The sequence below is a fragment of the Felis catus genome, chromosome F1 (genome assembly GCF_018350175.1).
Source record: "Felis catus isolate Fca126 chromosome F1, F.catus_Fca126_mat1.0, whole genome shotgun sequence".
NCBI classification, from domain to species: domain Eukaryota; kingdom Metazoa; phylum Chordata; class Mammalia; order Carnivora; family Felidae; genus Felis; species Felis catus.
The window spans coordinates 52,472,962-52,486,015 of NC_058384.1; the positions used below are offsets into that span (position 1 = coordinate 52,472,962).

The 13,054-nt window shown below is 36.4% G+C and overlaps 1 pseudogene; it reads right to left on the reverse strand.

The window, feature by feature from the left end:
- Nucleotides 1-1,242: 1,242 nt before the first annotated feature.
- On the reverse strand, nt 1,243-2,748 carry LOC101091248 (annotated as a pseudogene).
- Between the last annotated feature and the right edge of the window lie 10,306 nt (nt 2,749-13,054).

Consider the following 13,054-nt stretch of genomic DNA (forward strand, 5'->3'; position numbering starts at 1 on the left):
ACTTTAAAAGCAAGGTAACCATAAAACAATGTGTTAATATATGTTCAATGAAAGATTATTTACCAAAACTTTCTGATCTCCTGAATTCTGTCTTCTTGGTGAATACATTGTATTCTTGCTGCACAGGTAACCCAAAAAGTATATATCTTCTTTTTCATTTGATGAAAAAAGTATGCATTCAAAATATGTATCTTGGTGTACCTTGGTGGCTGAGTTGGTTAAGTGTCTGGCTCTTGATTTTGGCTAAGGTCATGACCTCATGGTTCGTGAGACTGTGTGCCACATTGGGCTCTGTGCTGACAGCATGGAACCTGTCCAGGATTCTCTCTCTCTCTCTCTCTCTCTCTCTCTCTCTCTCTCTCTCTCTCTCTCAAAAATAAATAAATAAACTTTAAAAAAGATAGTTTTAAAATATGTATCTGAAATAATTTTTTGAACATAAAAAACTCTAAATTCCCAAACTAAGCTTTCATAAGCATTATAATTGATGACTGTTACACGAGATAACATTCTAAATCAAATATTCAGAAAATCTGATAAAATAAAAATTAGTTCACACTACAAAACTCAAAAATGTAATCTGTGTATCTTCTCCCTTACAAAAGGAGAAGATACTTGTGACCTAGAAAGGAAATATACTATTTTAACTTTTGTTTTATTATAAAACTTAAAACGGTAGAAAAAAACCAATCAACTTAAAAAACCGGACTGCCTATCAAAGCATTTATTACTTTGTCATGATAATTAAAATGTTGCCTTCTTATTTGATAGAGTCAGCTCCCTCATTTTATAATTTGCAAACTATATTGCTCCATTGTTATATTTGTACACAAACACTTTTAAACATAAATACCAAATTCAGGAGAATAGGAATAAGATAGATTAATGTAGAAGCCAAGAACACGGAAGAAAAGACCAGTTATTTTTCAAGTGATCATCTGAACTCCTACTTTGGCCTTTCACTGTGTTATAGGAGCCCACATTTCACATGCCACTCGGTCTACAATGTGTTCCTGTGCAATTCTGAAACAATCAAAACATATTTGCATGAAATGCATCCTGCCACCATCACTTTGGGCTTCATTTGGAAACAATTTGGAAACAGCAGTCTGGATCATCTGGATATTTAGAGGAAAGTTTTGGTGGATGTTTGCTTGGACTGGTGGCTTTCTCTCTCTTTAACTGTTCTGTATTTTTTACATTCATTCTTTGGCGCTCGGGGTTCTTCGAACGATGATTTTGCTAAACTCTTGTTAACAATAATTCTGTTCCATCTGACTGAGGCATGTTTTCATAGGGTTTTATTTCTTTAGAACATATAAGAAGACTCTTTTCCAGTCCTGCTAATGGCTCTAACTTCTGCCATAGCCTGTTGCTTCCACTCCACATTTTTCCTTTCCATGCTCCTTCCTTCATGACCTTCTCTTCCTCCTTCACAGCCTCTTCTCCCTCCACATTAAGTTCATCTTTTAATCTCATTAGAGTCAGGGGGAGTTCTGGGTGTTTGGAGGGGTAATTTCTCTACCATTCCAGTTCTTAATTTGGATTTGTTTCCTTCTTTCATGGCACCAAAGACAACCAGTATAACTTTATGTATGTATGTATGTATGTATGTATGTATGTATGTATGTATTTTATTTTTAATTTTTTTCTATATCTCCAATGTGATTTCCAGTTTTTTTGTTTTGTTTTGGTTTGTTTTTTTGTTTTTTTGTTTTTTTTTTAGTTCTGGTATTTCTGTGGGCTTTACAGTTTTTATCAGCCCTTTATGTCTGTCCTTGTTTCCTCAGTCACAAGTCCTTGAGTAGTCTCTTCTGTGACACACCATCTAATGCACTTTTTGATTTTGTTTGTGACGTGAAAGCATCTAAAACATCTGGAGATGGTGACTCTGACAGAGCTTTCCTTGAGGCCTTTAGCTTCTCAGAGATTTTAGAGAATTGTTTTTCCCTATCATTTAACTTTGCAACAAATGGCTAAAAGGTCTCTGACTTCTTGTCAAATTTTCAGCCTTCTTCATTTGGTTCAGAGGCTTCTTCTCAACCAGGTCAGTCAGATCAAGGAAGCTGTCATCATCATTACCATAAGAATCTTTGTCTTCCCAGTTTTTGGTTTTCTTTTTCCAAATGATCTGCCTCCTGACTCAGCAGGAGTCTCAAAGTGCATAGGATCCAACAAGCTTCCAGTGAACACTATCATTACGTCTTTTTTCTATCCTGAGCCGATGGCTTCAGCCTTCGGTTGTTTTTTGGTTGAATATAATTTTACTCCAGAGAGAGAGAGAGAGAGAGAGAGAAAGAGAGAGGGAGAGAGAGAAGTGCTGTGTCCCTGTTCATCATCAGATTCATACTCTAATTTTTCTCCTTCTAAGTTAAAAAAAAGGAAAACTCTTTTAGATCCTTTATATAAAAGATGCCTCTTTCTTGTTGAAATTTGGAGGCAATGGGTTCTTTCTATTCAACTTTTAGCTTCTATAGCATCTGTTTTTATTTCCCAGGTTCCACCTATCTCATCTTTACCAGCATTTCTTTTCCTTCCAGTAAAATCCATTTCCTCTTCTTCATCTGGGTCTTCTAACATTTTCTCCAACATCCTTTGTAGCTGCTTGCCTAGTTTCTCCAATGGTCTTACTACTCACTTGACTCCTGTCTCTGTCTTCCTCTTGTCCCTGCAGAATAAACAGCTTGTGCTACTTCCAAAGCTCAGAACATGCTCCACATGGACCAGATAATGGATGTGCTGTGGCATTTAGATTTTTTTGAGAACAATGCCATCTCTGGGTGCATCCCAGAACAATAGAGAGAAGACAGGTCCCTGGTGATAGCGTTGCATCCGAGAGCTGGATGGCTTGTGTGCAACATGACAGTGTCTGAAGGTACTGGAAGGTGCTCTGGAAAATATGTTGCAACTAGGCAGTGGCCTTGGAAAGGCAGAAACTCAGCCCTTCAGCCTGCTTGTGCCATGGATGGTACTGCTCTTCAAAGTCCATAGGCTGCAGTGGCCGTGACCAGGCTTCCACGGGAAGAAGCTGTTGTGGGTAGGGGCACATGGCTCCTCCTCCTGTGGGGACCTAGGAATGGGGTCCAACTGTGCCATGGGTCTTTCCTTCTTTATTTCCCCAAGGTTTGAAGAATTGGCTGGCCTTTCCTCACGTCATGAGGGGCACTAGCAGGTCTGGCTTCTTGAAGTCACCATGGAGTGCTTTGACACTAGGGACTCTGACAGAGAAGAGGGATCACTACTGATCTTTGATTCGCTGGTTCTCTTAAAAACAGTGGAGACAATAACAATCTACATTAATGTTTTAAGGAAAGATTTGAATAAGGCATGTATTTGGGCCTTACTATGGAGCAAGGAGCTACGAGGCAGAAAAATGATTATATATTCCATATTAATATTTTTGTACAGGTGAGGTCAATTACATTTAATATGAAATGTGACCATAAAAAGTTTAAGTTTTAAACTTGATATGTGAAAGTTAGAAGTTCAACCTGTCCATTTACATTGTTGGTGGAAGGAGGTGAGTTCTGTCCCCGGCTCACATGTCAGAAACTAATAGGAGACCATTTCTTAAGTAAAAATGTTTTGAGTTTATGTGATTTATTATCTTATGAGTGGGGGAAATCTAACTATGGGGTTTTGGTAGCAGCATTAGGCTTCAACTCACTCTGATGGCTGTTCCAAAACTTAAACTCATTTTAAGTTGTCAGCCAGATATTTTACAATCCATGAGAATTCACAAGCAGAGATGCTAAGCAGATTTACCCTGGACCTGGTCAGGATCTGGCTCACACTTCCTCTTGCTCACTAACACTCTTTGATACCCACCCCCAAATGATGCAGACTTGTCACATTCAAAGGTCAGAGCCTGTGAGCCTCCAGGAACAGTGGGTGAGTGAAGAACAGTCCCTCATATGAGGTCCCTGGATGATTGACAGCAGGCTGCTCTGGGCTGCTATATGCCTGCAAGAGTGTGTCCATGGCTACGTGTGCTGGGGTGGCTTTAGGGAGCCCTGAAAGCCCCCACCCACTTCTGAGGTTGCAAGACTCAACCAGAAGGCCAGAAATCTCATCTCTGCTCAACAATGTGCTATTAGTTTCAGGTGTATACCATTGTAATTTGAGCTTTATGTATATTATGAAATGATTCCCTTTAGTTATCATCTATCACCGTACAAATTTATCACAATATTATTGACTGTACTTTCTATGCTGCACATTACATTTCCATGACTTCTTTATTTTGTAGCTAGGAGTTTGTATCTCTTATCCTCTTTACCTATGTTGTCTGCCCTCCATTCTCTTGCCGCTCTGGGAACCACCAGTTTGTCTGCTGTGTCAATGAATCTGTTTTGTTTTGTTTGTTTGTTTGTTTGTTTGTTTTTTTTTTTAGATTCCATATATGAGGGAAATCACACAGCATTTATTTCACTCAGCATAATGACTTCTAGGTCCATTGGAGTTGTTGCAAATGGCAAGATTTTATTCTTTTTTGTGGCTGGGTCCATTTTATATATATAACATCTTTTTTATCCTTAATCTGTCAATGGACATAGATTACTTCAGTATGTTGGCTACTGTAAGTAATACTACAATGAATATAAAGTTGTATATATATTTTCAAATTGGTGTTTTTATTTTCTTTGGGTAAATAATACCCAGAAGTGAATTTTCTTAATCTTAATGGCAGCTCTTTTTTAGGAACCTCCATTCTATTTCCATAGTGGCTGCACAAATTTACATTCCCACCAACAGTGTATGAGAGTTCCCTTTTCTCCACATCCCACCGATGCTTGTTATTTCTTGCCTTTTGGTAACAGCCAATCTGACAGCTTTGAGGTAATATCTCGTTACGGGTTTTGGTTTGCACTTCCCTGATGATTAGTGATGTTGAACTTTTTTTCATGTACCTGTTGGCCATCTTCACATCTCTTTAACTTCTTTGACCATTTCTTAATCAGCTCTTTTTTTTTTTTAATAGTAAGTCGGGGAGGCTCTTTGTGTATTTGGGATATCTACTCTATTGGATGTATGATTTGCAAATATTCACTCCCATTCTGTAAGTTGCCTTTACATTTTGTTGATGGTTTCCTTTACTGTGCAAAAACTTTTAGTTTGATATAATCCTATTTGTTTATTTTAGCTTTTGTTGTCATTGTCTGAGGAGACTGGTTCAAGAAACTATTGCTATGACCAATGTCAAAGAGCTTACTGCCTATGTTTTCTTCTAGTAGTTTTATGGTTTTAAGTCTTAGATTTAACTCTTTAAGACATTTTTAATCTTTCTTTCTTTCTTTCTTTCTTTCTTTCTTCTTTCTTTCTTTCTTCTTTCTTTCTTTTTTTTTCTTTCTCTCGAGAGTGAGCACAAAATGGGGAGAAGCAGAAAGAGAGGGAGAGAGAGAGAATCCCAAGCAGGCTCCTCACTGTCAGTGTGGAGCCTGATGCAGGGCTCGAACCCATGAACAGTGAGCTCATGACCTGAGCTAAAGCCAAGAGTCAGATGCTTAACTTACTGAGCCACCCAGGTGCCCCTTAATTTATTTTTGTATGTGGTGTAAGAGTTGGGTCCAGTTTCATTCCTTTGCATGTAGCTGTCCATTATTTTCAGCACCATTTTTTGAAGACCTAGTCTTTTTCCCTTTGTATATTCTTGCCACCTTTGTCATAGATCAATTGACATATATGTGTGAGTTTCTTTCTGGAATCTCTATTGTTTGTTTTCATGCCAGTACAGTACTATTTTGATTACATAGCTTTGTAGTATAGTTTGAATCAGGGAATGTATTACCTCCAGATTTGTTTTTCTTTCTCAAGATTGCTTGGCTACTTGGGGTTCCCATTAAAGTGCCAATGGTATTTTTTACAGAACTAGGACAAAGAATCCTAAACTTTGAATGGCACTAACAAAATAGTTCATTGTTAACACAGGAAAAGCTAAGAATAAAAAGTAGTTAACACAAGTTAACTCATTAAAATAGTTCTATAAACCAGGGCTTTTTGTTTTTTTTAGTGGAATAAAGCTGGAAATTTTCAATATTACTTAAACATCTGGGTTTTTTAATGCTTATTTTTGAGAGTGAGTGAGAGTGAGCAGGGGAGGGGAAGAGAGAGAGGGAGACAGAGCATCCCAAGCAGGACCCATGTTGTTCATGTTGTCAGCATAGAGCCTGATGCAGGGCTTGATCTCACAAACCATGAGATCATGACCTGAACTGAAATCAAGAGTCAGATGTCTAACCGACTCAGCCACCCAGGCACCCCAGTATTTGTTTTATTTTTAATATTTCTTTGGATCTTATTTGATTTCATTGACCCAAGATTGCCAATATAGTCAGCCTATAGAAGTAAATTATCCTGATCTTTTTTCTGTATGACACCAAATTATTTTGTCTAAATTCTTAACATGGCGACTAGTAATGTCAAATAATGGGTTATGTCAAATGAGGGGCAAGATTTCTTGCCCATTGTTTTGTAGGGCTGTGTGAGCCAGGTGGGCTTCTACAGGAATTGAGGAATATTCATGGTAGGGACACCAGCCACAGCTCTGCACCAAAGATTCACAAACATACACCATTCTTCCTGGGCATGTTCCATAGTGTTTCATCCAGTCCATCTGGAAGAGAATGGTGACAAACCAGGTTGTAAGCAAGCCTATTTTTATATTTGGTCTAATCTTTCTCATGCAAATTATATATGAGGAAGAAATATAGCATAAACTAAGTGATACATGCATACTAACGTGCTATCACTTCTTCATTTGTGTGTAAATATGTGGAGAGTGGTATAAAAGATAGAATGGGAGAAAAGAATAAACACCCTTTTATTTATGGAAAATAGTGGCTCTGCAAGTAAAAATAGTTCAATTCAATAAGTGATCTGAATCAACTTATTTTAATACCAAGTAAGTAGATGATAGAAGATAAAATAGTATTGGCTAATCACCAGCTTTAGTTTAATAATACATTCTTTTATTATTTTGATCAGATTGAAACTCACACCAGAAACAAATTATAATTGTTTTAAATTGAAAGTTCATTCTTGACTAGTAAAAATGAGTGTATTGTGCATTTAATGGATGATGTCATGCCTAAGAAGGAACTGCTAATTCTTTTGTTTGATATAACTTTTTTCTTAAGTAATTTTTCATAATTAGTACTAATTTATAGTAGCGAAATGCCTTACTTATGAAGAAAATACTAAATAATGTATTGACTAATAGCATATGTTGAATTATTTAGTGTAATTTGAGAGTAATAATTAAATTCATGTTTTTTGACTCTGACAGTGAAATACATCATCTACAAAAAATTTTGGAGTATCTGGTATTTTTTACAGAGAAATTATGCATTTATATTTCAAAAGCAGAAATAGAGGTAATTCCAAGTATATGATGGAAAAAGTCTGTATTTTTGCTAATTTAATGTTTTGGAGACATAAGACACTAACTAAACATTTCAACCATGTAATCTAGTTAGTATTATTAAGTATTATTCAACTTAAAAGTATATCCCATGTTGAGAAATTAATAAAAATAATATTAATATAATAAAATATTAATAATATTTAAAATAAGAACATTAATATTAATAATAAAATAATATTAATCATCCTAATTCAATCATTACAATGTCGTAAGTCAGAGTATACATATGGGGTTGCCCAGAAAATTCTACCCTAGATTTATTTTAGTTTTGGTAGACAGAAATAGGTTGCCTTTACCAGATCTTATTATTCCAGTCTATGGGTTTAAGGACTTTATATTATCATAGATATAGGACACATAAAAAACCTAGAAAGGGAACTAAAATATGACAATTTGAACTAGTTAGAGAACAAGAACTATCTGTATTATTGAGAATAAGATAGCACGTACATAAGCACAATCTAATCGTAGTCAGTAAACCAAAGGTATTTAGGTTAATGGAGGGCCACTGTGGATTGAGTCTGCTCACGTTGGCAGAAAGGACCACGGGCATTGAACTCGGCTCAGCGGTTATGTAAGATTCACAGAAAAAATGAGGCTGCTCTGGATGTTGTAAAAAGCACACACAAAGGGAAATCGGCAGAGCCTAGAGTGGCACTCAGAGAGATATGATGTCTGCCACAAATACAAACCACATAGGTAATTTTACATTTTCTAGTGGTCACACGAGAAAAATTAAAGCAGATAAATGAAAGTAAGCTTACAAATATATTTTACATAACCCTGTATATTCAAAATACTATGTTTCAGACTTGCAAATTATTGAGATGTCTTGTATTATTTATACTAAGTCTCCGAAATCCAGTATATATTTTACAAATATAGCACATCTCAATTTGGACTAACAAGATTTCAAGGGTTTAATATCCATAGGTGGCTGGCGGGTACAGAAAGTTCAGCCTCAGTGTTTTGAGTGAAGAATTCCTTACTAGTTTCATATATTGTATTCATGAGAAAATAAGAAAAGTAAAAAATACTCTGATAGTTTAGAACAATGTATAAATATTACAAAAGCCTAATCCAAAGGGTACTTTTTTGGTCCCATCTCATTAGACTTTTCTGCTGCATTTGCCACCATAGATTACTTTTTCCCTCCTAAACTACATACCAATGGTTCTCTCCTATTTCACTGACTAATGAACATTTGGCCTCTTAGTTAGACCCCTTTGCTCTTCAATGTTGCTGTTTTACAGGCTCTTTTTGGACCCCACTTTGTTCTCACCCTGCAACTTCTCCCAGGAGTATCTCAAGCTCTTATATATGCTGACATCACTCAAACCTTACCTCTGACTTTACATCTTCTGTTAATTTTTATTTCCAAATGCCTGTTGGTTGTGTCTAACTGATATTTTACAAGCACACAAACCCATCATCCTTCTTTCCATACCTACTCTTTTAGTCCATAGTTCATATTGTGTCATCAGTATCCATGGAATTAGAAACCCGACGGTAAGCTTTGACACTCCTCACTCCCTCACTAATCAGCAAATCCTGTTGATTTCACCAACCAAATATATCAATATGCCTCTCCCTCTAAAAACATGTGCAATTCACTTGCCTAGTACCTCTTTCTTGGAATGAGGCAAAATCGTCACCGATTCTCTGTTCTACTAATCAGGTGTCCTCAAACCCATCTTCTCAGCTTCTATCAACGTCAGGGAAAATGAAACATTGACTACCTTTATTTTTCTTTAAAACACTTCCATGGCTTTCATAGGTTAAAGAATAGGGTCCAGACTCTCTGATCCTTCATGTCCTTACTGTCTTGCTCTTTACCTTTATTCTTGTACCACTTTCTGAGTTGAACTTCACACTCTACCAATGCAAGACTCCATGTAACTCTCCACAAACATCAAGCTGTGTGGTTTGCTGCTATGAGTTGTGCTTACATGATTCCTTTTTTTTCTTCCCTTTCTTTGTCCCCAGACTCATCCATTAAGAGCCCACACATGCTAAAAACACACAATGAGGCAAACCATAGGAGACTCTTAAATACAGAGAACAAACTGAAGGTTGATGGGGGAGAAGGGGGTGGGTTAAATGGGTGATGGACATTAAGGAGGGCACTTTTCCGGATGAGCATGGGTGTCATACGTACGTAAGAAATGAATCACTAGGTTCTACTCTTGTCACCAAGACTAAACTTCATGGTCACTAAGGTGAGAATAAAAGCATTTCAAAAATGAAAAAAAAATACATTTATGCATTTATATTTCAAAAGCAGAAATAGAAATATTCCAAGTATATTATGGAAAAGGTCTATATTTCTGCTAATTTAATGTGTTTGGAACATAAACTAATTAATTAAACATTTCAACCATTTAATCTAGTTGATGTTATTAAGTATTATACAACTTAAAAGCATATCCTATGTTGAGAAGTTAATAAAAATAATATTAACTATGTAGTACATCATTTGTATAGGTATTACATAATTTCCTATAAAAGGTTGTAAATTGACCACCATCAAAGACTGCTTCAGACTGGGTTGGGTACTCTTGTTAGAGCCTAAACATCCCTCTATCACATTATTAAGCATATATATCATATTATCTTCTGAATGTCTCCACCACCAAGCTGTATTCATCTTTGTATCTTTGCTATCCAGCACAATGCTTCTTATAAGGATTTGATGAACTCACTGAAATCAGGTTAAAAATACAAGCATGTATATGTGCATATTTACACACACAACTATCTGCACACACGATGTACACTCAAGCAAAGTAAAGATTAGTTTAAATGCAGCAGTGTAAAGAAATGGAAACATTTAAGTAAACTCTAAGTTGAATATGTGTAAACAGTGAGTACAGCACCCTCAAAACATGAATTGTGTTCAGGTTGCTTTATTTGAAGAATATGTGACTGTTTCAACTCTAACCTTCCTTGTGCACACCTAAGGACTGGCTAGCTGTGGGTGAACAGAGGGAAAGAAGGTTAGAGAGATTACTATTAAAATTGCCACATACAATCCAGGTCACCAATTCCCTTCTCGAGCCCTCAATTCTTTCATCAGCAAAATGAGGAAATGAGGCCTCTAAGAGCCCTCCTGAATCTGAGACTCTATAATTCAGTACTGTGTCTGCATAAGGGATAGAGACAGGAGGAATACAGTGAGAGGAAATACAACATAACTTGCCTACATCCCAATGCATTCCACTTGAACCTATTAAAACATAGATATATATAATTTTATCAGAGGTGTTTTGTTATATTATTATTATTATTATTAAGTAGGTTTCATGCCCAAGGCAGAGCCCAATACAGTGCTTGAACTCACAATCCCGAGATCAAGACCTGAGCTGAGATCAAGAGTCAAACGCTTAACCAACTAAGCCACACAGGCACCCCTGTTTCATTCATTTAATTTTTTCAAAATACATGAGTATTTATGAAGATGATAGAAATAATTAATTATGAGGAAATGTGAACCTGTTTTATTCTTTTTAAGTCCAATAGGCATTACATGATAACAATGTCTGTAAATTTTGATGATCTTAGTTTCATTTTCCTTTTCCCAAGATAGGATATTTTCATTAAGACAATATTGAGTCTGGTAGGAATTTAATTCCTTATGCAGTTGTACTCAGGAAATCAATGGGATTAAGATTCACTTGGTCAGTCATGTCACACAAATGTGTTAAAATCTTTGTATTTTTCAATAAGAAGCGCTGAGTGTCATTAAGAGTATACAGACTCAATATGACCCTCACCTCAGTGGTACCTAGCACATTACTGTGTATACTGTTAGTGTTTAGTAGCTGAATCATCAGCATACTAGTAAAAATGTGCTCTGCAGAGCATAATAGTATAGTGTTAAGAGCATTATCAATGACCAAGAATAGACTGAAAAGCAAGGTTTCCATCCAACCTCCAAAATAACTTCCTGCTTGTAACCTCTGATAACAGCGTGGTTTATAATGGTCTGGATATTTTCTGTGCCATTGCAATGGGATTTCAAGTGGAAATTTTCCTGTTGTTCTGGAATTGATAGAGGGCAGAGCTGCATATAGCAATTAGAGCAGATGCCTTAACCTCTCTGATCTTCAGTTTCCTCATGTTGAGAATGGGAACAATAATCAATTTCCTTCCTAACTCAGAGTATTTTTCTTTCAATTGATGAAGCATAAACAAAACTAGTCTATAATTATTAATCACTGCACAAATAGGATGTTATTCTGATTGCTAAAGAATGAAAATAAATTTTGGATCCTATAATGCCGAAAAAGAAAGCAAGATGCCCTGAACCCTATGAAAACCTGTTAGTTGAAAACTGTTCCTGAAGTTAAATGTAAATTTTGTGATCAAATCAGTGCCTGCTCAATAAAATGCCTGCTCAGGGGCGCCTGGGTGGCTCAGTCGGTTAAGCGTCTGACTTCGGCTCAGGTCATGATCTCATGGTTTGTGAGTTTGAGTCCCATGTCAGGCTCTGTGCTCACAGCTCAGAGCCTGGAGCCTGCTTCAGATTCTGTGTCTCCTTCTCTCTCTGCCCCACCCCAACTTGTGCTCTGTCTCTCTATGTCTCTCAAAAAATAAATAAATGTAAAAAAAATTAAAAAAAAAAGAAGGGATCTTCTTAAAAAATAAAATAAAATAAAATAAAATAAAATGCCTGCTCAGCTGGAGTATTCCCTAAATTAAAATAAATTTTAACATTTCACAAACTGTTCATGAAATTGCCAAACAACTATTATACAAGCATTAAAACTAATTATAATGTTTTTCTCCTGTTTCAAAAAATATACATTGAGTAAACTTCAGAGTGAAATAGTATTCTGTACATTACCATTGCAACATAAAAGGCAGTACAAACACTGGAAACAATGTGCCCCAAATGCAAATTGTTGCAATCAGCTTATAGAACTGTAACTTTTCAAATCTTTACATGTTTTATGCCTTTTCATTTTGTTTTAATATAAGGGAATATCAGAGACAGAGAAAATCAGCAGTTGTCATTTACTACGGGATAAACTAGAAGATAAAATCCCTACATATACTAGTATAAGAAATTTATCTCAATGGTCTTTGTTATGGACTGAATGTTTGTCTTCCTTCCAGAAATTCCTCTGCTGAAACCCTACACCCTAAGGTGCTGGTAGTAGGAGGTGGGGACTTTGGGAGGTAAGGAGAATTAGATGTGATCAAAAGGGTGGAGGAGCCCTTAGAAGAATCAGGAGAGTTTACTTTCACTGCTCTGCTCTCTGCACCACCAGGATGCAAGAAGTCAGCAGTCTGCAACCTGGAAGAAGGCTCTTGCCAGAACCTGAGGGTTCTGGTACCCTGATTTCAGACTTTCAACTTCCAGAACTGTGAGGAATAAAATTCCCATTGTTTATAAGGTAGCCAGTGTGCGGTATTTTGTTACAACAACCTACGCTGACAAAGAGGTTCCTATAGTAACAAATAACATAATGGGAATGAATGGAGGAAAAAGATTTCTTTCCCTGGTGGCTTTGGACTTCACTAATAATGTTTGGTTATTTGTATTTTTCTTAACATTATTTCTTCAAGTCCAGAGTCTCATAGTGGCTTGAAGGATTCTGAACCCCTGCTCAGACCCTCCCTAATGTG